We start from the raw sequence: 24,802 nt of genomic DNA on the forward strand, positions 1-24,802 counted from the left end.
TAAGCCTAGGGAGAGAGTGAACAACAAGCCCCAGCTCCTGACCATGCAGAACAGCCCTGAAACAATTTGCACAAGTGACAAAAATATACAGGGTCCCTTCTATGTTCCTTTTTTTATTAATGTCAATGAGTTCTTCAAAAATTGTTTTCTTCATTAATATACAAAGAGATATTAAATTAAGTCACTGTTTTCCAAACAGTCCTACTGATGTATGTGGGATGCCTAGTCTGGCTGTTCTCCTTTGGAATTCTCTTGCAGCATCATGTGACTGAAATGTATGATGGCCATCCTGAGTAGTGAAATTGCCCCCTGTGCAGGGGTTTGGGTCTAAGCCCAGAGGAAAAATGGTTTTTGTAGAAATCTTGGTCTAAAAGTGAACAAGGGACTTAATTGGCATTTAGGGGTGAATGTAAGTGGTGGTTTGTATCAAAGAGCAGCCTTGATAATTTTTCCTTTTCTGTTGTTATGGATATCTTCTTTGCTTTGGTGAAAAATCCCTGCTTGATTATTTTCATGGCTGCATACCTGGGATTGTTTTCTTATGTGTTTTTGAATCAACTCCTTTCCTCCTTCTGCACTCCAAATAATAATTTTTTGACTAATTTTCTTGTGAGTTAATATTCAGAAAATAGTCTGTTTAAGCAGTGAGGTACCAATACAGAATTTGTATTATGAACAAACAGCTAGCTTTGTAGGTAAAATATGGAATAGGTATGCATGTGCAGTGTGTAAATATGTGTCTGTGTACATGTACATAAATTCTGTGTAAACAAATTCATATATGAGTATGTGTGAGTATGTGTATGTATTTATGTGAACACATAAATATGTGGGTATGGATGAGTAAGGGAGGGTTTTCTGCTGCAAGTGTGATATGTCAGCTGCAATCTGTGCATCAGTTTGAAATGATCCACTTATTGTATGTTGAAAACAGAAGAGTTGTGAAACAGTGAATGTGTATAATGAGAATACAACAGAATGACTTGGAAGATCAGGTAGTTTTACAGTCAAATGTCTCAAAGTTTTAAGAGAATGTAGGAAAAACCTCATTGCAGCTGCCTGCTTTTGCAGTTGCTGTCCTGTGCAAACAGACTGCAGAACATTTTGGAAAAGAGGCATCAGTAGCAATGGCATGTTTTCAAGAAACTGTTTTAAAGCCAAAATGCATTAAAATGTAATACCATGCATTGAAACGTAACATTATACTGTTCTAACTGTATTAAAAAGGGCTTCAGTTAGGCTCACACTGAACCAAACACTGTCTCTGTTTGCCAAGGCACAGAAGCAGCAATGTAAACCAGCAACAGGATGCCTAAGGTAAGGGTTGGTTGTCTGTTCCTGGGAATAGGACATCTGAGCAATGGATGATATTGAGAAATTACTGCTATTCCATCAGCCTTCACTGAATTTGTGTCCAACACACTCAGCGTATGGGACAAAGGATTATATCTCTGCCTTTAACAGGGAAGAACTAAATGGAGATTTCTTGACTAATCTGATATTTTTTAAATCAAGCTGGCTTGAGAAACATCATCCAAGGCTAAAGCACTGCTGAAATGTCACAGTGAGTTACCCAGAGTCAAAATACTGAGGCTCTCAGACCCAGTATTACTGAACATTTTCATCAGTCACCTGGAAGACAGGGTAGAGAGCATACTTGTTAAATGCACAGATGACAGAAATCCACAAGGGACCCCCAGAGTATTTTAAGGGAAGACGTGAATTCTAAATGACAGATTGAAGCTACTGTCTGAAAAAAGAAGTAAAAAAAAGAAAAGAGGCTGTGCAATAGCAGTGAGGAAAGATACTACAGGTAGATAGGAGAAATCAATCTTGCAAATCCAGAATGGTAAAGTTCTGTGGGAAATGGGTGAAGTGGAACATGATATAGGCACAAAAACAAAAGAAAAAGAAAAGATCATTCTGGGATGCATCAATTTGTTGCTCAGACACTGCTAAACTACTTGCCTAGAGTGGTTTTCCCAGTTTGGATGCCACAGTTCAAGAAAGATGTGGACAAACTGTAGGGAGCTCATGGAAGAGCAAACAAAAAGATCAGATTTTCAAAGACATACATATACGAACAGGCAGCCTCTTAGCCTAGAGAAAAGGTGACAGGATCTGTTAACAGTTTTCAAATATTCAACATAATACACAGAATGTTGTTTAAAAGGTTCAGGAAAAGAGTTGGAAGGAGCTTATCATGTAATCAGGCAATGCATTTTTGTAGCCAGTGTGTGAGCAGTAGAGGCATGTACATTTAAAGTCACAAATGTGAATGGAGAACAGTTAGTTTCAGGCTTTAAAATTATTTCTTTAAATTTGGCTCACTTAAAGATAAAGCTAGGAAATTGACTTAGCTCCCTGGGTAAACTTCAGTCATCCTGATGAACATGTGCAATGATGTTTGGATAGCAAAAGAGAGAGCATTACCACAGTGATGCTTAATTGAGCTAAACCCACATATAATCATTCCTATTATAGTGAAGAACTGTAGCATTTCGATGAAGTGAACCACTTACAAGATCCTGCAAATGGTTCATTGTGTGGCTGCTTACACTGGTGGGGATGAGGAAATGCTCTATTGAAATCCATGGTGCTAGGCAACTGCTAAATGTGCTTTGGCATACCAATATTAAGGCAGATTAATGTCTTATATTATTTGCTTTTTAGCAAATTATTCATTACTGTTATAAGTGAATAGGCAGAACTTGAAGAAATGCCACCCAAAACAACTAAGAAGAACATATGGACCTAAAGTCAAACTGCTGATGATCACAGGGCAGGACTTATACAAGTCAGGAAAAGGGAAATGCTTGTAGCCTTTGTCTTCAACCATCTTTCACTACTCAAGTTCCTTATGAAAGGAGTCTTACATAGATGAATGTAAGTTTTATACAGCCTAATTAATCTGTGTCTTTAGGAAAAGCTGTTGCCACTCATGTGCCAATCTGCCTAACCCAGGTAAGTTTATGGCAATATCCTACACTGGTAGCAGCCAATTTATCTGGGAAGAGAGGGTATGCTCATCCATTCTGGACACCTTTTTTTTTTTTTTCCCCTAATATGAATTTGGTAAACTGTTAAAACAAGTAGAAGAGAGTAAAGCCTATGGTTATTTCACATTTTGTAGTTAGAAGTTCTTTTTTAGAGCATGACCTGAATTCTTTGGCCTTGTCTAACCTTGTCTGTGGTGGATAGAGATGGAGGGCATAACCCTAGTTTAAAACCACTATCTATTTTTTAATTTTATTTCTATTGTTTTATTCTTTGTGGGTTTCTTAGCTGAAGTTAAATACTCTGGAATTTACTTGAATAGTTCATGTTTCTTTTCCACAGGAGAAAGTGAAATATTCCTTATATTCCTAGCAATAGTTTTCTTTAAACCTTTTCTGTGTGCTTTCTGTAAACTTGCATTAAACTTTCACTCTATTCCTTAAAAAAAAATATGCAATCTCATCCAAGTGTGAATTCAGAAAAGCAAAGAACCATGTTTGGCCCCTTTCCTGAAAAGGGCAGATGGGGTTCTTGGCATCTGTTCATTCTTTATTTCTGAGTATTGGGTTGGGCATAGTTTTAAACAGTCTTTGCCTGTTTTTTTTCCTTTCCCTCCAAGATTTGGTCAGCCTGAATTCTAGAACAGCTGTATCTTTTGTGAAAAATAAATGTCAAGAAATCCTTTGGGTCCTAGATCAGCAACTTCTTTCTTCCAGTCTTTCATGTTGCAGAGTGACTGATTGTGCCTGACAGTGCTGAGCTTCATAAACCTTTCTTTCCAGTTGTTTCTGACAAATGTAAGGAAATATCTTCAGATATTGCTTTAGACTAAGAACTTGTCCTTGGTTTTCTTGTGGAAAGCTCACTAAGATATTATTATTCAGAGCTCAGCAATTCCTGAGAGGAATAACTTCTTTAAGCTGGACTGGAAATTTAGATAATATAGCAATATTTTCTTGAATCCACTATTTACAGTGGAAAAGAAGAAGAAAAAAATGTGGATGAAGCAATGAAAAACATGTCAGGTATTAGTTAATGAGAATGAAGCATTCTGTAAGTTTGTGCATATTTTCCATTAAAACAGAACAGCAGACCTGATTAGAATTTAGTCCATTAGACTAGTGCTAAGAGTTACCTCAGATAGATCCCACTTTTTACTTTAGGAGAACCAGAAGAAATGAGTTTTCAAAATATGAAATAATATTGGGATTTCTTTTTTGGAATATGAATACCTTCAGCTTTTCAAAGGACTCTGTGCATCACCTGTAGGTGTTAAAGATGGAAAAGCCTTATTCAGTTGTGACAAGGCCGTTACAGGTTTTTATTCTGTGGAATAGAGTTTCTAGTATTGTGCTCTCCTAGTTTTGTATTCTCTCAACAATAAGGCTACCTTATCTCTGTCTCAGGAGGCTACTCCACTGCCTGATAAGGGATCACTGTCAGGAAGGATGTATGTCTATAAGCAGCAGGAGTTAACAGAGCAGCTAAGACACTATAAGCCTAAAGAAGGCTTTGACCACAAAAGAGAATGAGACTTTACCCTAACCTCAGTGGTGGTGAGAAACTGGAGCAGAGTTTGACCAGAGAACCTGTGGATGTCCTATCAAGGCTGGGTTGGACAGGGCTTTCATGGTGGAAGATGTCCCCACCTCATGTCAGGGAGATTGGAAGTGGCTGATCTTTAGAGATTCCTCAAAACCAAACCATTCAATGAGTCTATGAAACACATGAGATATGAAGTCCAAGATTCCAAGAGCTCTGATGCAGCAGTGTATGGGCAGTCATTCTGTAGCGAGCTGGTGCTGACCCTTTAACACAGAGAAGCTCAGTCTGGGCTTGGGGCTGCTTGAGCTCACAGCAAGGTTCTTGTCAGAGGATAAAACTTTGCTACATCACTGCTGGATTTATGTCACCTAAAATTAATTCTGCACAACACTTCTGAAAATTCATCATTACTTGTGGAATATTCTAATTAACCAGGGGACAGTGACTGATAGCTAATCAATGCTGGTGAAACTGGGCTTCTCCTAAAACTTGTCACAGAAGTCACAGTTTCATACTCTGCATTCCAGTCGTTCCTCTGGAGCACATTAAATATATCCTCTCTGTGTTTGTTATTGCCATATTTTGGGCATTTCCAGGCAATCAATATCTGCCTTTTTGCATGGCTTGAATACGTTGCAGACACTTGGCTTTTTAAATTTTTCTTTATAGCCGAGTCCCTTAATCTAATTTGTTTTCAGTTGCTTTTGTACTCTCTTTTACTGACAAACTGCAAATGATGCCATCTACCAGCCAGGACTGAAGGCAGTTCAGCACATGGAGTCACTTGGGAGCCCAGAATCAGGGATTTTTACCTTCCTGATTGCTAAGCAGCAGCCCTAATAAGGCTGAAATACATCTATTAATTTTTCTGTAAGTGTGCTCAGTTATGTGAATCTTTCAGCTCATCAATAAAGTCAGAGCAGTGCTTGCAAAATACCAAGGAAGCAGGTTACATTGTTAGGAATGTTTCAATACTTCAACCCAATCACTAAACTAGTAATGAAGTTTCTCCTCTGCAGTACCTTCCCGCTATATTTTTGATATGCTTGTAATCCTCATAGATGTCTGCAGAATTCTTAAAATCTCTGGTGGCTGAGCAGTTGCTGAGGTGCCCTATTACTGACTTAATGAAAAAAGCAGCTGAGAGAAGGGACTTTCTGATAAACAAAGCTAATCAACAAATAAAACGCATTTAGAAACCTCCTGCAGCATTTCTTGGCCCACGGTGCCCCGTTCTGGGTAGAAACACTGGAAATAGTTCTGCCTGCTGGAAATAGGGACGTGTTGTGGATTATCCTTGCAGCCAAGCCCAGAGCCAAGGCATTACCAGTGTTCAGTTGTTACCACATCACCTCCTTAAGAGTATGCAAAGTGTGACAGGGAAAGCAGGGAGACATGCTGTGTGCATTTGTGTGTTAGTGTGAGGGGAATATTAACTGGAAGAATCTCCATTTTGCTTTGGTGGGAAGTTGCAACTGTTGTCTTTTGACCTGAGAACCAGCTAAATATCTGGACCAAGTTTTTTCCAGTTTTCCTCAACATGAACCTGAATTCAGGAATGCAACAGAGGCTCTGTGAAAACCTCTCCCTGCACCACCTTTCCCGTGCTACTGACTTGAATTCTCTGTTCCAAACTGTTTTCTTTGCCCATATTGGCATACCCTTTAAGTCTTTTGGGGCATGATCTCTCCAGGAGATCCCTGGAGAGGAGATGAATCAATGATACAGTCTGGCAATGTGCAGATGTACATTGACATCTACCAACCCAAACAAGAGTGTTAAACTAATAGGTAGCTCTGATCACAGTGTCTGGTTAAGCTTTGAGCTCCTGTGACCTCCTCTACCAATTTTGTTGGTGACAAAACAAGAAACCCTTTTGTCCTCCATGTGCCTTGTTCACAGTCTTAGCCTGTTCCTGTTGTGTTATCTCAGTTCCTTTCAAGCAAGAGGGCAGATTCATGCTCTGTCTCTCATCTTCTTGTGTGTTTTTGTGAATTTGTGAGCTGTTCCTACATAAAACACATACATCTGCAATTGCAGTTTCATAAAATTTAGGGGAACCTCTTGGGACAGTTTGCTGTGCATGACCTGCCTCTCCTCATCAAGGTGCACAAAGCTATTTTCAGGAAGTAGGGCAGTTCTCAGGGCTTTGGATTGTGTTGTTTTAGTTTTGTTTTTCTTTGTTTGTTGCTTTATATATGTGCAAATATGTAACATGTTTGATATCGGTTTTTAACAGTGCAATTAAAGTATTCTGGATTTCAATCCTCTGTTGAGCAGAAAACTATGTTGGTCAGAGAGTGAAGCTTCATATTTCAACTGTATTATTCCTTAATTAAATAGAGCTAAATATGGGTAGGAATCTGATTCCAGGGTCTTTCAAGAAAGCAATTTATCTATTTTTCAATATCTCTTTGAATTAAGGATAATTGAGATTATGGTCTGCTTCTTACCAGGCAGTCTTTAAATTTATGTCTATTAAATTCTAGACAGTGTCAAACAAATCTCTGACCGGGTAAAATACAGAAGAAAAATGGTTTTAATAAAAGCAATTGTTAATTTGGTTGCACTTTGTGCTAGAGAGACTATATCAATGAAGTGAAAGTAGCAGTCTAAGGGAAGTTTATTTTTCTATGTGGGATGAACAAGGATTGAAAATATGCTTTTCTATCCATGTTCTACCTTGTACCTTGCTTTTTGTATGAGCTAAACTTTTCCAATGGTTATGAATATGAACATCTTGTGTCATTAGAGATATTTTTTGCACATGGAGACTGATGCACATGAAATCCCAACTTCCCTCACTGTGGGCAAAAGATGTTGATTGTACATTTGCAGTCACTAAAGCCCTTTACTTCTTTGGTTCCTCATGTGTATATTCACCATGGCATAATTTTTTTTTGCCATTTGGATACCTGGTTTGGGCACACAATATTCCCCTGCTTTATATATCCTTGAGGAATCTCCACGTCCTACCTTCTGCTGGGTTGTATGTAGTGGTGATGACTCTGGCAGTGCTGTGCCCCCCAGAACCAGGGAATATCTCAGGCATCCCATAGCAGTTTTCTTTGCCTCTAAAGGGAGGCAACTAGACTGCCCCCAAAAGAAAGTAATGTGATCAACTTGGTGCTCTCTTGATGCCTTTTTTGGTGTCTGTCAGACAGAATATGACTCACAGGGTCCACCAAGGTGTGTGGGATCAAGAGGTCAATCACACTGTCCAAATTGCATGCTCTGTGTGGTATCAGCTCTCTCTGCTAATTAATCTTTAGATTAAAGCATCTGTCCTGGATTTTAACCTTTTCTGCCTAAGTAAGGGAAAAAGTGCTAATGCTCTAAAGTAGCTGATACAGTGAAGCATTGACACGTTTTGGTAGCTTAAAGAAGTGCCAAGGTTTATTGTAGTGAGGCAGAGGCTGTATTTGCATTTGATTCTGCAAATCTAATCTCATCAAAGTTAAGACAGCCAAGATAAACCTCAGGCAACTCCATACATAACATAACTTCTTTATGCAGTCACGCTTAGCAGAGCAACTATATATTCCCAGGACAACTATGGCCTGTTTTTCAGTGTGTATCAGTGTGTTTCTGTTTTTAATATACGGGTCTGACTTTGAGGAGGAGGAAAACATGCCTTTTGTAAGTTTTTCATGCTGAGAAGCACAATTAAAAGTAATTGCTTCTGTTTCCAAAGTAAAATACGCCTTTTAAAAAGTATAAAATTCACCAGCACCCAGGGAGACACTTCTGCCATGTAGAGACAGTTTCCGTATTTCACTTTGTAGGTGCTACCATCTGCCCCTCTTGAAGCAGTTCTTCCTGAGGAATGAATGAAGCAGTTTCCTGAAACAAAGCCAGTATAATAGGAAACTCAACATACCAGAAGTAGAAAAGTGAAATAAAAGTCATCATTGCATCAGTTTAAAGGCATTTGTGCAAATTCCTTTATAAATATAGACAGTGTAGACTACTGTGATAAGCAGAGGCATTTTAAGGTTGAGATGTTTCATATGTAACTCTGATGCTAATTGTAAATGAAAAAGATTATATTGATAAATTAGTTTTGTCTTGCTTCTTTTTTTATAGGTTGTTTTACCTATAAATCATTATAAATAGAGGAAAAAAAAAAGTTGCTACTTGAACCTTGAGACAAGACAGAACAACATCTATTCAGAAACAAATACTGAATTAATGACTAAATTTTATGAAACAGTCTAAAGCAGAGTCCCAGAACAGAATATTCCACTTTTGGAATTTATATATTTATGCCCAGAAATAAGGATATGTGTAACACACATAAAAGCACAGGTGTGGGGCACACTTTTGCTCTTTCCAGGTTATGGACTTTATGTTTTTATGTAGCTATTTCACAGGGAAGAACAACTGGACAGATATTAGTTTTGCCAACTACTTAATGATTATGTTCCCTTGAATACAGGGTAGAAGTTGGATTATTGCCAAATGCTACGGGAAAAAAAGGTCAGATCTGGTTCCCTATGCAGTCTTTCAAATATTTACAAACTCCTGAGATTCCCACACTTTCGTCAGTGTTTTCTGACTAACTAAATTGGCCAAATCAATTTTTTTTTTCCAATTCCCTTTGGACTTCCTCTGTAGTTCAACTTCCTGGGCAGATGATTGTCCAATGAAGAAATCAATCAATCAAAAACATCTCAATCTATGAAGTGACAGTAGATTTAATGAAGGCCTGAGCTTCTCTGTGAAAAAGCTTGGTTTTCAGAGTCTGTTGGTGCAGCCATAGGCATAGAAGGTACTTTCAGAAGTGAGGTTGGAGTAGGAGGTTGGGGCACTGGTAGGATGCTTGGGAGACCTGGTGCCCTGACATCCTGCACTCCATAGATTTCTTGCAGGATTTGGGGCCAATCACTTTGCCTCTCTGCATCACAGTTACTCAGTTGTAAAATGGGGACAGCTGTCCTCCTCTATTTCTCAGAGGACTTGTGAAAATAGAGGCATTAAAGATTGTGAAGCCATCTGTTGCTATGGTGATGAGGCTTATTTAGGCACTGAAGAACCAAGATTAGAAACTAATATGTTTCCTTGTACAACTTATTTAGAATGTGGATGGGCGGTGCTGACGTAGAAGGTCTGGTTCTGCCTCCAGTAATGTGGTTACTGATTCTCAGTGGGGACAGGAGCAGTCCTCAGCAGATTACAAAAGACATGTATCATTAAACTCTATTATTTTTAATGCCTTCACATTGGGTCAGTTGCATAATGTCTTGTGGTGGCCTGTTGTACCAGATAAAAATGATGTGCAGGATTTTAACACCTGCCATAGTTGCTAGATACTTCTACCTTTTTTTTGTCAGGTGTTTGCAGCTAAGGTGAATGCAGTGAAAATACAGAAAATCAGCACCAGGGAAGATTTGTAAAATTCCTGTAGGTGTTGTGGGATAGAGTGGGGAAACTTTAAAGGGTAAGGGACTTCCATATTTCTGATATGTGGGAATGCTGTGACAGGGAGCAAACTACAGATGAGTCAGAGGACATGGAGCAAAAGGCTCAGGGAAAATGGAGTCAGTGGGATACCTGTGATACTGCCATTGTTGGGGAACAAGAAACCACTTCTGTGATGTGGTTTGGCCTGCAGAAATAAATTTGATATCTGGAGATGGATAGATTTTGCAAATCCCATTTTTTTCCCTGCGTTTTCTCCCAGTACTGTGATAACATCATCAGTACATCAACACCATTTAATATTGTTGAATAATTTAGGTTGGAAGGTACCTCTAGGTCCTGTGCTCTGAAGTCCCTCCCCTTTGTTGCTGCCTGGGCTGATGCACAAGCCTTGCTTCTGGCTGGATCCAAGCTATAGCTCTGGGATTTTCCTGTACCTCTGCCCACTGCCTCTCAACCCTGGTTTGTCTTGCACTTGAACTTGCACTGCAGTTCTTTCCCTCACCTCTGTTTCCACAAGAGCATATTTAGAATGGGGAACTTGAAAAACCACTTGGTTCTAATAGATGAAACATTTGAGGTCAGCTGTAAGGTGTTTGTTTTAAACAGCCAATCAATATATGAAATACATCCTCTAAATCTGATATTGAGGGAAGTTCCAGAGATCTATGTCTCGTTTCCAGATGGACTGGCTTAATATATCTGTGAATTATTTGGCACATTTTAAATATGTTCCTCTTTCCCCTGCACCTGAGATGTAAATATCATAATACTGTGTCAGGATAGTGAATTGTTTTCATCCTTGTACTAGGGAAGCAGCTATTCCCTTCCAGGCTTTTTGGTCCATCATAAATATTCTGTTTCTTTTTAAAATTGACATGATTATTTTTCCCTGTCTATTTGTGTCTCTGGGTTATTTTAACATCCAGTTCTAACCCAGCTGCTTTTGTCCGGTTTTGCTCCCTTTTCATCTGATATCTCTGATGTAGCAGGAACATAGGAGCTGGTAAAAGAATTAGAGCAGCTAAATGATTGTATGCTCCTGCTTGACCACCACGAGTTTTTTCTGGTACTTAAACAATGCAAAAATGACCACTAAATGCAAGATTCTCTGGAGAAAAAGAAACACAATAAGCTTTCCTTATTTTTTGTCTTTTGACAAGGCATTTTAGTTAGAAGCAATAGGAAAACACACATTATTTCCTCACATCTGGGTGAGATATTAATTTTAATGCTGAGAACAGTTTATTTTGGTAGTTATCTGTACATCACAGGTAGTTTTGCAAGTAATTTTCTTTAAAAGTAATAAAACTGTGTAAAGTGTCCAAGTAAATATTCTTCTTTACTGTTATCTAGTGTTTAGAAAATAATTTTGGGAGGAAGGGTTCTTGTTTCCTAGAGTTTATAATTAGTTTGTTTAGTGATTCTTTACTTTTTTTAGTGATTAAGCTAAGGCTCAAATTTTACTTTCCTGTGCCTTTAAATCATTGCACTTTCATTCGCTTCTCTTGCCTGAAGTAAAAACCAATAGTCCTATGTGAATGCACTTCAGAAATTCCACAGGTGCTACATGGAAAACCAAGTTATGAATTTAATTCGAACAGAGCTGGATGCTGCTGAAACATAAAAGTAAATTCTGTGTAACTGTGCTGCTGCTACTGGGACTACGACTTGGGAGGCATTTACCTCTTCAGATGATCTCCTAAGTGGGGCACAAAAACCCATGGGAATTGCTGGCAGGGTTCAGGCTGATCTTGCACTGCCTGCAATACATCCACAAGCTCCACCACCTGGGCTGGCCCCTAGGGAAACTGGGGTGACTGCTCTCATGGCTAATGGCTGGGCTACAAATGTCAACCTCTTCCTTGCCAGCGCTTCTGTGCTGAAGGGAGCAGAGTTCCTGGCTTTCTCCTAGCAGGCCATTGGCCTGAGACTTTGGGTCACCAGGGATATTTTCACTGAGGCATGGCAGCGCTCTCTTCAGCCTGTTTGTAGTTAGCAGGCTGTGGCCCAGGGCTGCTGGGATGTGGCATGTGGCCTTGCAAAAGCAGTTTATTTGTTGTGCTTTCTTGGAGGATGACTGAGTTCTCTGTTATCTTCTGAGGCAGGGAGGGGATGAGCAGATGGAGTGCTGTCACCAAATGGGAGCAGTGTGTCATTCTGGCTAGCCCTGTTTGCTCCAAGCACCTGGGTGAATCCATAGGGAGCAAAGCATGCATGTAAATGGCCCAGACTATCTTTTAAATTGTCCTTTTTCAGTATTCTCCAACAGCTCACAGCCTATGGAAGGGTCAGTGTTATGTCCACAAGGTGGATTTCCACTGCTGTGCCCAGCATTCAGAGTTTCCATGCCAGAACCCTTTGGACCTTCACTGCGTTTCCACACTGGAAATCAATTTAAATGCCACATCTCCACTGCAAACTTATGCTCTGCTTTAGACACTAGACCAGTGTGTGGTTCAAAGGCCAGTGGACTACACCTGAAAGAATGTCCCATGAAGAATGACCACTTCAAAGGTAACTCTGCAGTGGTACCCCAGGCTGTAGCAGTGTCATCCCATTTCGACCCACAGTAACTTAGTAGATCTGATTATGGTCTCAATCAGATATGCTTATGCCAGAAGGCTTCTATGAGGGCATTGTTGTTTGTTTTTAACCATGTCAGAACAAGAACAGAGCTTTTGGGGGAAAATCTAGATATCTAGAATTTTTCAGTGGAATTCAGCTCATTCTTTGCTCTCCCTTATCCTGATTTTAGGTTATCCCTTTATGTGCCATGGGGCATTAGAGAGGCCTGTCACTAGGAGTGGGGTCTCTAGAAGTGAACGCTACAAATTGCCAACTGCACTTCAGTGTTTGGTGTCATCTTCTTTGCCCAAGGAGGGAAATGATTTTAATTGTATTTATATTTTCTCTAATAGCTGACATTTTCTTACTGTCTGAATTAAGAAGAGCATTTGGTTTGGTGAAATAAGTAAAAAAAGATAAAGATGTTTTGTCCCTCAATGTATTTGCAGAAAATTTCAAGGATGTGGTGATGTTCAGATATCCATGAAAACGAGATGAGATTTAAATATGAAGAGGCAGGAATTTTCCTTCAGGTGAAGGATGACATTTGCATAGAAACAAGAATGACTCATATGTTGTTAGGTGAATGCCTAACTGGAATCTAAAATTCCTGTGCATCATTCACCTTTTACCTTAGATGGCAATAGGAAATATGCTAAGCAGGGTACCCAATCTTTCATCATGTCCCAACACAGGAACTGACTGGAGAGAATTCATAAATAAATTGTAGCAAAATGAGATGCTGAACCAAATTTTATCACTGCACAGGAAAAACTTGCATTGCTTTTTATAGAAAGACTGAACTTTTCTTTCCTTTTCTTTTTATCATGAAAACCATGCAAGAAGAGAGGACTGCTTCTTGTAGCAACTACTTTAGAAGCCATTAACTTCACTGCAATTTCACTTTTGTAGTTTAAATTATATGAAAAAAGGTGCTGATTTATTTTCTTAAACACATCTCTTCTTTACCTAGAATAATAGTTTTCAAAGCAGGATATCTGAAGGTAGAAAGACCATGAAATATCTCTACTAAGTTCTGTTGATCTCTGGTACCAAAATGGAAGTGATTGCTTTAGATATAATGAGTTTTTTTCTGTAAACTTTTGAACCAATTTTCCTGCAGAGAATTTGTTTCGAGTTCAGTTCCTCATCTCAATTTTTTTTTTTATTACAGGTTAACATCAACTGATTTTACTAATTGTTTTCCATTAGGAGGGCAACTCAGCCAGAATAGGAGCCTGATCCTCTTAGCTACTAATCCTGTTGCTACAACCACTAGGTAAGGTCATATTTCTGTCACTTGTGAAAATACATATCTAAGGCCAACTCAGCTCTTTAGCACTTCCCCATTTTTTGTTTTCCATTTTTTGTTTCCATTTTTTTGTTTTCCATTTTTACCTTGTGTCTATGAATTGCCTTATTATTGGACTTTGAAAATACTCCATACAACTACTCAACATACCCTGACAATAGAAATGCTTCTTTCATAATAATGCAAGGTAAAATAAATGAAAAATTTAATTTTTATTTGCTTCTTCATGCAAAACAGCTAAGTGACTGTAGCACCTATTCCACAGAGACTAAGGAATTATGGTGTCTGCTGGAGTTGCACAGAGAGAAAGCATGTGTCACAGAAACTTCCTCAGTTTGTGTTGACAGAGCCCAGCATTGCTCATCTGCAGTAATTCTCATTAGTTCTGGGTGAATTCGAAGAGGTATAGACTTGTATAAGTCTACAAAGCACTCTTTAAATGAGATTTAAATATACAGTCTGATAATGAGTTGTCTTTAGGAAACTTGTGCCACAGCAAGATTTCCCACTGGTGAGCAGGGATGGAGAGCTTCTGGTAGTTCCCTGAAGGGCAGCACTGCAGTTTCTGATCATGCAGTTTCCCACTGTGACTGGGGATCCTGGATTTTTGATTATTAATTAAAAAATGGGGTGTTTTCATTTCTATTAGAGTGAATAAAGAATGGCTCCACATTTTTCTGGAAAGCAATGGAGTGGAAAAAGTGTCTTAATCATTTTCCATGGGGAAGTCTTTAAGGGGCAGTTGCTGGACTAGTACAACTATACTTTTCTAAATGTCTTTTCATGTGCCATGGGATTATTTCTGTATAAGGAAATGTGTGATTGAAAAGTGTAACTGTTTGCTACTTGGAGTCTTCTTGGCCTTATAATATAATAGTTTTCTGGGAAATTTACTGACTTAAATGTATATCTACCAGTTTTATTCCTACATAAAGACTTGCAATACTTTTTTTTTTCTCCCAAGAGCTTCTAAATAAGCTAAAGCAAATTTATCTTGTCTCTGTGTCTCATAAAGGAGTACAATTGTCTGTGGATGTCATAAATCATGCTTTCAAACCCCTGACTGTCTTACAGAAGAATGTTAAGTGCTAATACTGTCCTAACACAGTAGCTCAGCCAACAGGAATTGCAGAATATTCACGGTTGGAAGGCACCCACAAGGATCATCAAGTCCAACTCTTAAGTAAATGGCCTGTACGGGGACCAAATCCACAACCCTGGTGTTATTAACACCGTGCTCTAATCAACTGAGGTAATCTCAGGGACAGATTTTCATTGTTTCTTGCTTGTCATGGTATTCAATGAAGGTTTCTGCCTACATTATTTAAGTCAAATTCAGCATCACCTTCTTTTAATAATCAGCATTTAACTTGGGATTAATCTAGACTCTCTTATTTCCTCTCCTGCAATATCATAGGCAGGGCCCTTAACCTGTGCCTGCCTTCTGTTATTCACTTCAAAATGTTTGTCTAAATAGCAGACTACTTATATTGTTAAGGATCAATTAATTTATTAACTATTTAACTTAATGCACTCTGAAAGTATAATGTGCTACAGATGTAATTTTTGTCATTAACAATGCTTCAACACTGCTAATGCTAATTCATTGGCAAAATCTGGTGGGTACATCAATTAAAAATGGGAAGGTGTGTTATCTGGCCATTACAATATTGAGAGTGGAAATGCCCTGATTCTGGGCTTCCCCCATGCCAGCTCCAGTCAGGGAAAAAATATCTTCTGTTAATAATGTTAACTGATGTGCTCTCATATAAGTTTGGTGAGAAGTATGTGAACAGTTGGGCCTGATTTTCAGCAGATGTAGATCTATATTATGTAAAAATATTAATGTTTATTCCTACCTTATGATCTGTTTGTAATCCTTCCCTGTGACCTTTTAGAGTATTTTTCCCTGATCCTATTTTGGGCTGCCTATTTGACAACATGAAAGGATTAGCAGGAAATAGAATTTGTTTCTCGGTATTAATTGCTCCAATACATGGTGCTCCTTTGCATGTCTGCCTTCTTCAAAGTTTACTCCTGCTCAAAGTGTTTGCTTCCTGCTATGCTGTGTTAAAGGGCTTTTAGCAAAGGAACGGCTTGCTCAGTGATGGGGAGGATGTCACTCTTTGATCAGCAGCTTTTGTGCCTACAGAACACCCTTGCTCTGATCTGAGTGTTGTCTGCAACCCTCTGCATTCTTGATCTGTGTGGTTTGTTTGCTGTAGTTCTTGTCACAGTATTATGCAAAGCCTGTTAAAATGCTGACGCTTCCCTCCGCCCCCGTATTATTTTTCCTGTGTTATTTTTGTGACCTCTGGCTGAGGCATAGCCCCTGTATACCTCATCTACTAATTTGCTGCTGTTTATATCAGAAATAGGATGCTCTAACTTGTTATCTACAGCTATCTAGGTTATGAAAATATATATTCAGCAAATACTTCCTCTTAGTCTTGTTACTTTTCTGCCTTCCTGTCAGTGCCTCAGTACAACTCTGACCAAATCTAGCAGCCCACTCCTGGCAGATTTTAACCCTTACAGCAAAGCAACAAAGTTCTCAGTCTTGCTGTCTGTATACACACCTTGAAGGCAACACTCACTACAAAACACAGCTTCATTGTATTCCATCAAAAGCTGGTGATGATGCCTAGATAGCCAAGCTGTGTCACTGAGAAAGTGGGCAAGTGGCATTTTTTTCTTACCCCACTGGAGTGGATTCTGTAAGACAGAAGTGCTTGCCACATGAGTCATTTTATGCTGTTTGAGAGCAGGCCCCAGATGTCTTTTCCAAGGTGCAAAATATTGCTGGCATTAATTATTTTAACCCCCCAGTATATGTCACACTTTCATGATCATGAAGAAAACATAAGATACCTTAGTTTTACCCTAAGATAAATTTAATGAGATAAGGGACAGCATGGACCTCATGTAATTTATTTGCAATAAAATGTAAGTGGGAATCACCTTGAGATCTAGGCTATAGGAAAGCAGGTGTTTATTACCTTTGATAAGTATTTGTAAAAAAAGATCCATCTGCATGTAAAATGTGTTGTCAAATACAGTATTGACAGCAGTGATAAGGCACTTGATCATGTGGTGTGGTTTGCCAGTGAAAGAGAAATTGCTGTTCTATTCACTCTTAACCTTTGTGGACACAAGATCAAGCTAGTGAATGACACAACAGTAGATGCGACTCTTTGCAGCATCACAAGCTCCATGTTTGCTCTTATTTGCCAAATACACAAGAAGCAAAACTCATAATTTTCTGAGCATCTCAGTGGAAGAATAAAATGGGAACTTTTATCTGCCCTTTATATGCCATGTACTGCATTTATTGTCCTTTGCTGCAGCTGAGCCACCCTGTGCTACAAAGAATAGGTGTTCTGCCTTTACCCTTAAATTTCTTGGTGGAAATCGTGACCCTGATTCTACTCTCACACCAGCATCATTCTGAGTGCAGGTCATGGGAGAAACACTCTTTCTTTAGGAAGTCTTATGTACTTTATTAATCTTAGTTTTATGTATTATGTCACTAAAAACCCCTCTTTCTGTGAATTGGAATAAATCCTAGCAGCGTACAAGCATAAACAGTTAGTAAACAGTAAGAATAGTTTGCAATACCTTTGCAGTATAAACTCTACCCATTTATTTAAGTTATGCAAAACATGGATTAAAGTGACTTCAGAAAGGGAAATTCATTGTTCTTAGGGAAAGCTGCTCTAATCACTTCATCCTTACATGCAGTACTTGGACTTGGTTGTGGAAATACTGCAAAGTGCTCATTCCTGTGGTCTAAATCAGCAGTGTGGTAGCTGGCTGCTCTGCAACAGCAGCTGAAGAGCCAATGTTTGCTTTTCCAGCAATGTAGCTATGTAAGGAGGGTCTCCAGAAGTGTAAAATCACATCTTATGTAGCAAACAAAATTAAAAAAAACCCAACCCCCAGCATAAATGCCATTTCTTTTAAAATGGAAGCAAGAGAACATAGGTAACCCTCTTCTGTCTGGTTCTGTTACTGTAGTAGGATTCTGGTATTAGTTTCATAAGGCTGTTCAGACATATAAACATTCTTTCCTTTGCAACCTCTCAAATTATTCCACAGTTCCACTGGAAGAGATTTCTTGTGCAAAGAGATATTCCCAAGTCCCCTAGTCAAGGAGCCAGGGGGATTAAAAAAAATGAATAGAGATAACCCTCTGCCTTAAGGCAGATGGATATTTAGCCTATTATGTTTTCCTTTTTTTTTTTTAAAAGCCTTATCTTCCCAAAGCTCTCATTTCCCCCTCCCTTTCCTTCCTTTTGTCATATTAAAAGCTCAGTAAGACTCAGGCAGCTGGCAACCACCAGGTCACTTGGATGCCAGTGTTGTCTCAAAATTATCTCCTTGATATGAGCAAGATTATTTTCTTCCCTTGGAAAAGAATCTGGTCCTTTTCAATTTCATCTGTTAATGCAGACCCTTCCTTCTATCTTGGAGTCTGTAATAACATTAATTGGGGCCAAGCACATGCAGCCAGGTTGGGTACAGCATAGGTGACACTCTGTGGGTGCAGAGAGATGGGGAAGGCTGGTGGAGAGGTAACGTGCTTGTTATTTAAGGCTCACTAATAATCGCAGTAGTTATGTCTTGGTTGCCAGTTTTTAGATTTGTGTGTTGAAACATCTTGAACAAAATGTTAGTGAGAGCAATTCTGCAGCATCCTGCTGACTGAATTCAAGGTGCTGCCTCGTTTGCCATCTGCCTGCAAGCTCACAGTAGTAATTATAGTGAGTCTCGCAAGTGCTGGAACAAGAGGTATGTCAGATGCATTTTCCTTACATTTGAAGGTAATTTTCATTTTCTCAACTCATTTAAAACTATGTATGATTATGAGCTGCAGGTGTGGGAGCCACACAGAAGCACACAGACATGTGTACACACCCACAAAGCCAGATATCAACTCCTAGAGTGTCCAGAAGAGTTTAAGTTCTTATTTCAGCACTTTTAAATTAAATGTCGTGCTGGAGACATTTCCCTTGTTATTACTACTCCTATCCTTGTGAAGATTCCTTAAAATCTTAACATCTCTTATTAGTATGACAAAAAAAAAACAACCAAAAAACATGCTTGATTTTGCTGAGCATTGCTAAAACAACATGCATGGGAATAACAACACACATAAAAACTGCTGAAAATGAAAGTTACTTGCAGTTGAAACTTCCATGGATAGTGGTTTGTGGATGCAGCCATAGCGAGGATAAGCAGGGTGAAAATGTAAAATTGGCACTATGTGATGTACAAATTCATTTAGGGCTGGAATTCTGTGGAGAGTTGGGGTCCTGGACCTCACTTTTGTTTGGAAAGTGATAAAAGACCCAGTGAGCATTTGAGCACTGGTCACCTGGGAGGAGGAGGTTTTCATCTGCTATGGCACATGGGAGTGAGGTAGAACCAGGGAACTGCTCCAGTTCTTCAGGGATCTGGATTTTCATGTCAGGGTATACAGGGAACCATCTTTCAGAATTGTGTCTGTAACTCACTTAAAAGCAGTGGAAGAGTAAGCAGGCAGAAAGAACACTTGTCATTACATACCTTCTATAGTGATCCACCAAGAAAATTGGGGTAGCAAAGAAGACAATGAGTAGAAGCTTGCTTTTTTTTTTTAAGTTTGATTTTCCTGTGGGACCTGCTAGGTGTCACCCACTGGAGGAAACAACATTCATAATCCAAACTGCACATTTTCCTAAAGGTGGCTGTTGTGACTATCTGAACTGTTTTCTGCTCTGCTTATCCTCATGACATTGGAAAGATAAGGACTCTAGAGAAAGAGCAACTGAAGCTGATATCCTCAGTGAGGTAGACATACACAACATCCAGGCTATGAACAGATTTTAAGGAATATAAAGAAGAGTTCTTTAGGAGATTATAAGCACCAGGACTCTCTCAACCTACTTAAACAGGACATTCATGTGTGCCTGGAAATAATGCCTCTACATTTGTACTTGCAGGTTCAAGAGTTAGGCATGCTCAGCAGCTTTGTGTCTGGGGTTGATATTTTTAGAATCAACAACCCGAGTTTTATATCAAATGTAAGAGCAGATTTAAGCTTTCCTCATTATATGCTTTAACTGAAAACACCACATTATGGCCATCTCTCTTCTTCAAGATTTAACCTAATTCTGGGCCAGTGGAATAGCCTGTACTTTTCAGACAAGGATTTCTATAAGCATCTGGACCAATGTTTCCCGTGGATTTGTGTTTCATGGTAATTCATGAACTCTGAATAACAACATTTCTGTGCCTGGGGTATGTGCCATCTTCTTTCCTCACCTCATCCTATAGCCTCAGTCAGTAGATTCTCAGGTGGCTAATGCAGACTGAGCTGATCCAGCTCCCCAAACCAAAGGAGTCCATCATTCTGTCAGAGGTAGCTGAAATTATCTAATAGCATCAAAAGTTATTGAGGAACATATATAAAATGTGATCACATAAATCACGTTTCCATAGGAACCGGCTAAAAATACATCTGTATGAACACTCAGTGTCTATCGTGATGAACTATTATGTAAGTAGGATTTTTTTCCTCAGTAAGAACATTGCAGATGCTTGTTAATAATTTGTGGCAAAATTTACAGACAAGTTTACAAGTCTTCATGTGTGCAATCAGCTGTGTGCTTATTACATTGTCTGCCTTCCCTCCTGCTGACTAAAATGAGAAATTAACAGAGCATCCTTTCTCAAGGATTAAAAACATCCAGAAGATTAAAAATAGCCTGAGGCTTAAAAACTTCCTCACCTGGTAAGACAAGCAGGATTCTGTACTAATAGTCATCTAACTATGAGTGTTGTATGTGAAAGGTGGAGAGGAAGGCTTGGAGGCCTGCACCTCATGGAAATTGTGCCATATTGCACCATGGCAACGTGTGAATATTTGTTATTTGCAAGAAATTAATCTCTGCAGAGCAGGAAATTGTCACCAAATAAATTATTCAAATTATAGATATTTATAAGATATAGAGATATATAAGATATAAAGATATTTATAAATATTATTAGGATCCAGATTTTTGTGGTGTGGTGATTTAGGTTGTATGAGATGAGGCAGAGGAGGCATTTTTACCATGAGGTGATGTAATATCATACATCCTCCATGACTAAGTTGAATTTCTGTGTTTAACTGCTTTTGTCTTTGTTTTCAGAAGCCACTTAGAAATTGTTTATTGTGCCAACTAAAAGATGGGGCTATGAAAAAAACCACCTAAAATATCTGGCTTGAAGAGTTGCATAGAAGTGTCCATCACTGGACTTCTCAATATTATTCTGTGGCCTGTTATAATAATTTTTCTCAATTTCCAGAATTTATTTTCTAAATATATGGAAGCAGTTTTCATCCTGTTTGATTTTCTATTTCATTTTCCTTCAAAATAACATTAGGGTTAAACAGTAAGACTTAGTATCAGAGGTTTTGTTTTTGTTCTTTTTTACTCAATTTTTAACAATAATACAATCTAAGACTGTATATGTAATAATAAAATTCTAGAAGTGTGCATAAGGTTGTACCATGCATATTGTTCCAAAGAGGGAGGAGGAAAGAGTCCATATGTCCTCTGAACCTTAGAAAATAGCATGCCACTGGATAAATTCTGAATTGTGATTATTAGAAAATGATGAATAACTTACAGACCTGGAGTTAATCATCAAATATATTACTTAAATTAAAAATGAATTCAAGAATTCAACATTCTGTCGGTGGACAATTCATTGATAGAAAAGAAAAAAGGATGAAATTAATCAAATAAATAATTCATTGTAAATCATTTGGTTCTAATTATAACAAGGTGCTAAAAAATAGATCAGCTTCTCAAAGCATGGCAGAGTTCTGCTACGCATACATATCACCACAAATGCAGCTGTCCAAGTATAATCCCTGTTTTAATTGCTTTTGGTTCAGGACAATAGTCAGGTACAGGAGTGGTAACAAAAGCATTGACCTACCCCATTTATTAAAAGCTATTTTGTTTGCTTGCTTGCATGACAGAGCATCCTGAGCTAGTGCTTCTGCAACGTGAGAAAGACCAGCCTGGCCTTCCCAAATCCTCAAAGCAAAAACCTGCATAAAAGTGAGTTTTTATGACCTTCTCTCTCACTTACTGCCAGCTCAGAGGTCTGTTCCTCTCTTTTCTGTGGGGATATAGTTAATAAAAAAGTGAAGATTAGGCTTTTTCTGGCTCTCTTTTTGTCCCTCATGAAGAAGCTCTTGTTAATGCTCCTGCAGGACACTGGCTGTCCACAGCCTGCAGAGAGGATCCCTTTGCTGGCTGATGCAGGACTCTTGGCAGAAACACTGCTCAGCAACCCATGTGCTGCTGAGCTTTAGATGGAGGATGAGGGAGGGGCAGCATAGAAACAAATGAGCCCTGTATGAACACATTTGTTCTGAGGCCTCCAGAATGGTCAATCACCAGGCATTTCAGCTTCCTGAAGTTTTTGATAGCTCAGAGCTGGGTTTAGCAGGCCATACTAGTCCCACTGTGCTTCTGCCAGTGGATTGGATCAGAAGATCCTTGAGGTTCTTTCCAACATGATATTCCATTCTGTGATTCACTCCCCCATCCAACTGAGCGACCAGCAGCATTCAGAAGACTGTACCAGTCAATAGGAAGTAGCCACCATTTACCCCCTTTTTTTTAAAGCTTTTGCTAATCTTCCTCTCTATCAGTAGAATGAGGAAGTCTTCTTCCTTGAAATTTTTGTCGTGTTTTCAAAGCAAGTCAGGGTTGTATGGTACTCATTTGCAAGAGCTGTGTTACCAAGGACAAATCCAGTGCTATGCCCTGCACTCACAGAGCTCCTAGCTCAGTTGCCATTAAAAGAAGGGCTAGCAGCAGTTGCAGTGAGAAGATGACAGCATTTTTCATTAAATATCTGCATAGATTTTGAGCAAAGCAGCTTTTATTGCCTTAACAACTTTAGGACAGCTCTGGAACAAAGGCAGGAGAGAGATCTTGATTGCAAAAATAGCTGACATGTGAACTGGAGCATCCATTTAACTACTAATTGTGCTTTTTCTAGAAAGCTAAAAAGTCCCTGTCCTGTCAAAACGGGAGCGATAGTTGAAAATCTGACATGGTTCAGTGGGTTCAGCATTTTTAAATATTTGTGTAGTCTCTTGGATTTGTTACATCATAAATTCAGGCAGCAGCTGGTTGTCTGACCCTGTGACCGTGCTGCAAAAGTGTCCAGTCCTTTAGCCATGAGAAATTGCTGAAGATGCTAGTTTTCTTTGCAGCCAGATAATAAAGCAGAATGCACCTTGTGTGCAGTACCTGTAAGATGACTGAAAAGTAAAGTGGAAGAGCAAGATGAATATAAAGAGGGTTAAAGTTGTCTTTACATCATCTGTGCCATCATATCATATTAGCAAAAATAAAATCATTAGAATAATACAATCTCACAAATGTTTTTGCATCAGCATTTTGTCCTCTGAAACTATATTAGAAGCAGCTTTTTCACTGTCCTTTTAAAATCTGCAGTGGCAGAAAATTCGTTACCATTAATATACAAGAATTCTTCCCTTTTTTTCTCCTTAAATTTCATATCCCTGAATACTACACAATAACCCTCAATATGCTGGTGATGCTGGGATTTTTCTGATGTTAGATATTTTGAATGTATTCACAGTGTTTTTGACTTAGTGATATGGAAGCCATCAGCACTGCAGAACAGGGAAAAAAAGGAGACCAATAGTATTAGTCAGACTCAAAACACGACAAAATTCGGATTACCCCATGCTGAATACAAATGTGGTAGAAATGTTCAGAAACTGCAATCAAATAGCTTTGAATGTCAAATGAAATTACTTTGGGAGTCTTCTAAGCCCTCTTCTTACAGCACACTGGAACATAAATCCCCTACTTTCATTTGATTAGTCCAAAAGGCTATAGGATGTGTTATTAAATCTAGAAAACATGACCAGAGTCTTAGTCATTAGCATCACTGAACACACAAATTCCTTTAGGTCTTTATTTTTTCTTGCTCTGTACTTTTTGAATGGAGCACAATCAGTGAACTTTTAAAATCAAAGTATACCCGAAACTCACTGAAAGTTATAAATAATTTATTTTTAAAAGAAAATGCTTTGGGGGGCTTTTCATCTGCTATATTTGAGTGTCACAGTAAAATAAATACATATTATGTTATGAGTGAATATTAGAAACTGTGAATAAAGATATTTTATTCCTTGTAGATGATCTTTGGTTGACAAACTTCTCTGCAGTACAGGGGAGCTATAATCAGCTTTAGCAACAAAGCTTTGATAGAATTAAGTCACAGAAATCTGCACTTAATGAATAGTCACAACACTTTGCTCATTTTGCTTTTTTTAAACCTGGGAAAATGATAACAGAAAGTGAAGACAACTATGCAAAAACATTGATATAAATAGTAATAACAAGACCTTCAATCCCAGAAAACACCTCAGTTAAGAAAGGATTTATGCTTGTGCCTTAGTTCTACTAAATTTAAGAATGAGCTTAGAACAAAAACATATAGTTAAATGCTCTCCTTACAGACCCTTGAGTCTGCAAGAAATCTCTGCTTTTCTCTCATGACTTCTTTTTGAAACAGGTTTAACTGATCATTATTGTGACTGCATTGGACCATGTGGCACAGTGTCTTGCACTTGGCAGACATACAAGATACGCCAGCCACAGAAGTACAGGGCAAGTATTTTGATCTCCTTGCTGGCAAACTCTGCCAGCCTCGAGTCGTTTGAGGTCCTCAGCTTGGCATGCTGTCTTGATGTTTAAGATTCTTTGGTGGATTTATTCATTCATTTTTCCCTGCACAAATTTTTTTCTGAGCAGCTTTTTTACAGATGTGCATTTCTAGCATTCCACAGGTTTGTTAACAAATTCTCCAGCTGAGCTATTCTTTCTTTGTTTTGAAGGTGCGTTCCAAAAACTTTGTTTGATACCGACTAGT

General features: G+C 38.7%; 1 long non-coding RNA gene across 4 annotated transcripts in view; it reads left to right on the forward strand.

The window, feature by feature from the left end:
• Nucleotides 1–24,802, forward strand: part of LOC111923632 (uncharacterized) — a 135,566-nt gene that overhangs the window by 62,408 nt on the left and 48,356 nt on the right. For 2 of the 4 annotated variants that reach the window (XR_015275192.1, XR_015275195.1), the window contains one exon: nt 13,706–13,810. This is a non-coding gene — a long non-coding RNA (uncharacterized LOC111923632). Of the gene's footprint in view, nt 1–12,222; nt 12,481–12,980; nt 13,065–13,705; nt 13,811–24,802 lie in introns of all 4 variants that reach the window. The other 2 variants (XR_015275199.1, XR_015275198.1) reach the window with 2 other exon arrangements.

This window comes from Cyanistes caeruleus, chromosome 1 (genome assembly GCF_971803275.1).
Source record: "Cyanistes caeruleus chromosome 1, bCyaCae1.hap1.1, whole genome shotgun sequence".
NCBI classification, from domain to species: Eukaryota; Metazoa; Chordata; class Aves; order Passeriformes; family Paridae; genus Cyanistes; species Cyanistes caeruleus.